Below are 3,957 nucleotides of genomic sequence, written 5' to 3' on the forward strand. Positions count from 1 at the left end.
TTGCATATCTTCCAGCTTAACGATTACCTGAGAATACAAGTTATTTTGAAAACGGTCAACATATATAATGTTGGTGAGTTCATAAGTATATTTGGGTAAAAGTCTTTGTATCTTTTGTAAAAACCCAGAAAATCCGATATTCTCTGTAAAATGTTTTGAAAATGATGTGAAAATCGAGTATAAATGCATGTGTGAATTTAATAGATAAAACTTGTAAGAGTGTAGTTTAGGTTCGTTGTATTTTGAATAACTGATAATTGTATGTAAATAAATTCCCCAGAAAATCCGATATTTTATGTTTTATAATAACGTCTAACTTCTTGTATCGTTAAATAAGTCGTTTGCATTAACACAATTAAAGAGTTTATCTTCAAATGGTTATCTTTTGGTATTGAATCCCTATATGAGCCGTTATAACCATGCATGATAATGACTAGGTCGTCCGTCTTGGTATTTTTCCAAATGTCGGTCTTGCTAAGGATGTTGTCGCCCTAGACTGGCCTAGTCTAGCTGTAGCGAACAGCTAAGGCGTGGGGGGTCACCCCGTATAGATCTATACACAAACTCTCGCTTTCCTACCAGGAAACTCTGATTATAACTACAGGCTACAATAGTACACTCAGTGGTGCCAACCGACAAGTCTCACTAGATTCTTAACCTCTCTTTGTATTATGTTCAATGATTATGTATTTGTGGGATGCTTTTGGTATTCGAAAGGTACTTGAATAAGTTTACGGATTTTAATGATTACATAAGGGTATCATTACGGTTTACTAACACATGAAATTTCCATTCCAAGCCCAATTAATATGAAATTTGGCCACAAAGGCCCAATCACATGTAAAAGGGTAATTTAGGCCCAATGGGCCACAAAATCCCAATAAACATGTAATCCATATCTTAGGCCCAAATTAACATGTAAGTGGGCCACAAGACCCAAATAATATGTCATGGAAAACATTGGCCTCAATACACACTTAATTGGGCCCTTAGGGCCTAATGGTCAAGAAATGTGAATATTGGACCCAATAAATAGCTTTTGACGTAATTCGTTCGTTCTTTTGATTCGGTTGTTTGTTTTAGTTCGAGGCTTAATAGATTGATGATAAAAGGCTTTCATTTTGTAAAAATGACATTTTTGGCTAATGATACTCAAATCTTTAATTAAGGCCCAAAGTTTAGTAAAAATGACACTTTAGTCCATAATTTATAAAAGTTTGCAATTTTGTCCCAAATGTTGGTAAATTTACAGTTTTGACCCAAAATGATATATTTTCACATTTAAAACCATGTTTTGCAGAAAATTACATTTTCAGCCCCTTTTTGGTAAAAGTTTACATTTTCGGCCCAGTTTTGGAAAACTTTACATTTTTGGTCCAAATTGAGAATAAATGATATTTTCACCTCTAAATTTGGTTTATTTACATTTATGACTCAAACTTTTGCCAAAATAACATTTTTAAACCTCAAAACCTCATTTTTTCGCAAATTGGGCCCAAAGGCTGTGAGGCCCAAAAGTTTGGCCCAATAAGCTTAAATTTGCATTTTTGACCCTCGTAAAAATATGTTTAGCATAAAAATACCTTTTTATACATGTAGGACCTGTTTGGCCCCCTTTAAAACAGAATTTTCGCTTTTTACCCTTATCTTTTGTTTTCTTGACAATTTTTACATTTAACAAGGTTTTTGTTGAATTCTTTTGCATCTTAAACATGTGTTTTCCCTTGGCTTGGTAATATGATATATATATATATATATATATATATATATATATATATATATATATATATATATATATATATAGTGTGTTATAGTTCTTAGATCTTTGCTACATAATACTTAAAATTTCGAGATTCACTAAGATCTAACACATTTTTATCAAATAAACTAAGAATTCACACCAAACATGCATATAACACATAGATCTACACATTTTACTTGTATTCTCCCCCAAAAATCATATGAAAACCGAAAACAAGGGGGTATGAACTCACCTTTGCTTTGATGTTTCGGTTTTGAAGAAGAAATGAAGAAGATTTTGGTCCTAGCAAGCTTTCTTGAGTAGATTTCGAACTTAAGAAGTTCTAGGAAGCAAAATCACCAAAAACTTTGCTTAAAAGAGTGATCTAACAAGAGCATGAAGTTATAAAACTTGGATGTGTAAAGACTTACCAAGAAGTGATGATTATCTTGTGAAAACCTTCTTGAAACACAAGCAAATTTTGAGATTTTGATGGAAGTAGTAGAATGATTCTTGAGAGTGTTTTGAGAGAGTTTGATGTGTGTGTGTGTGTGTGGTTTCCTTCGGCCGAGAGTAGAAGGGGAGAGGGGAGAGAGTGATGAAGTGACTATTATGGATACATGGTGGTTTAAGGCCTAGTTACCCTCTAAATAAAAATGAGGTGACACCTCCCAAAGTCAACCCTCCCTTAATCTCTTCTTTTCTTCTTCTTTTTTTGTTTTATGCATGGGCCGAATTTTGGGCCAAGAAGAAAGAGTGGAGTAGATTGGGCCCATTAACTCTAGCTAGGACATTTGGATCCTAAACATAAGGTTTTTCGGCCCATTGGGCTCTTGGAAGCATTCACGGCCCAATTTAGAGTAAAAGAATGGGCTTATGGCTCACTAGGGTTAATTGGATTAGTTATGGCCCAATAAGGCCCATTAGGGTTAGAATGAATCATTCTAGGCCCAAATGGTCCAAATTGTTTTAAATTTGCAAATTGAGTCCAATTAGGGTCCAATTAGGGCTTCTAAGTCTAATAAAGTTGAATTGGGTGCTTATTGGTCCATTAGGCCCAATAAGGAACTCCTAGCCCAATATGGACTTAAACCATGGATCTTAGGGGTTCAGACTCTTTGATGAACATGAACGGTGAATCTAAATGTGCATTGAGTGAGATTTACTTAGAATATAAGTTTTACAATAGTTGAATGGTTACACAGGAATAGAATTTCCTAGCTAAAATGCCAGTTGTGACAAAATGTCAACATCGTCGGATGTCGTTGCCTATATCGACATAAAGTTGACAGGAATTGTCACCTAGATCGCTACAAAGGTTGTCTTGTTGCTCAATGTTTTTTCTAGTAGCCTTGTTTAGATTTTGATGAAACCTTCAGTCCCGTGGTTAAACTTGCTACTATTCATACTGTTCTTAGCATCGCTATTTCCAAAGATTGGCCCATTCATCAACTTGATGTTAAAAATGCCTTCCTTCATGGTGATCTTACTGAGACTGTCTACATGCGGCAACCTCCTAGTTATGTTCACCCTCAATTTCCTGATCATGCTTTTCGTCTTCGTAAGGCTCTGTATGGCCTCAAGCAAGCCCCTCGAGTGTGATACCAACAATTCGCCATCTACATCTCCTCCCTCGGTTTCCAAAGAAATAAATCTGACTAGTCTCGTTTCACCTTTCATAACAGTAACGACATCATTTACTAACTTTTATATGTCGACGACATCATTCTCAATGCCTCCTCTTCTATTCTAATCTCCAAAGTCATCTTGCGGCTCTCCTCTGAGTTACCCATGATGGATCTTGGACTCCTATCTTTTTTCTTCGTATTGTTGCTAAGCGCAAAAAATCTACTTTGTTTCTTTCTCAATATGTGTTTGCTCAGGAAATTCTCACACGGGCTGATATGGTCACGTGTAATCCTAGTAGCACTCCGACTGACACTAAATCTTAAGCTCTCTACCAATTGTGAGCATATCTCTGATCCGACCTTGTATCGTAGTCTTGTTGGTGCCTTTCAATATCTAACATTCACTCGTCCAGACATTGCCTATGTCGTTCAGCAAGTCTGCCTCTTCATGCATGACCCGTGTGTTCTGCACTTTCAGGCACTCAAGCGAATTCTTCGGTATCTCAAGGGTACCATAACTTAAGGTCTTCATATCAACAATTCAATTGTTGATCATTGGGTCTCGTATTCTGATGTTGACTATGTCGG

Source organism: Lactuca virosa, chromosome 3, assembly GCF_052849685.1.
Source record: "Lactuca virosa cultivar CGN04683 chromosome 3, Lactuca_virosa_CGN04683_v6, whole genome shotgun sequence".
NCBI lineage: Eukaryota > Viridiplantae > Streptophyta > Magnoliopsida > Asterales > Asteraceae > Lactuca > Lactuca virosa.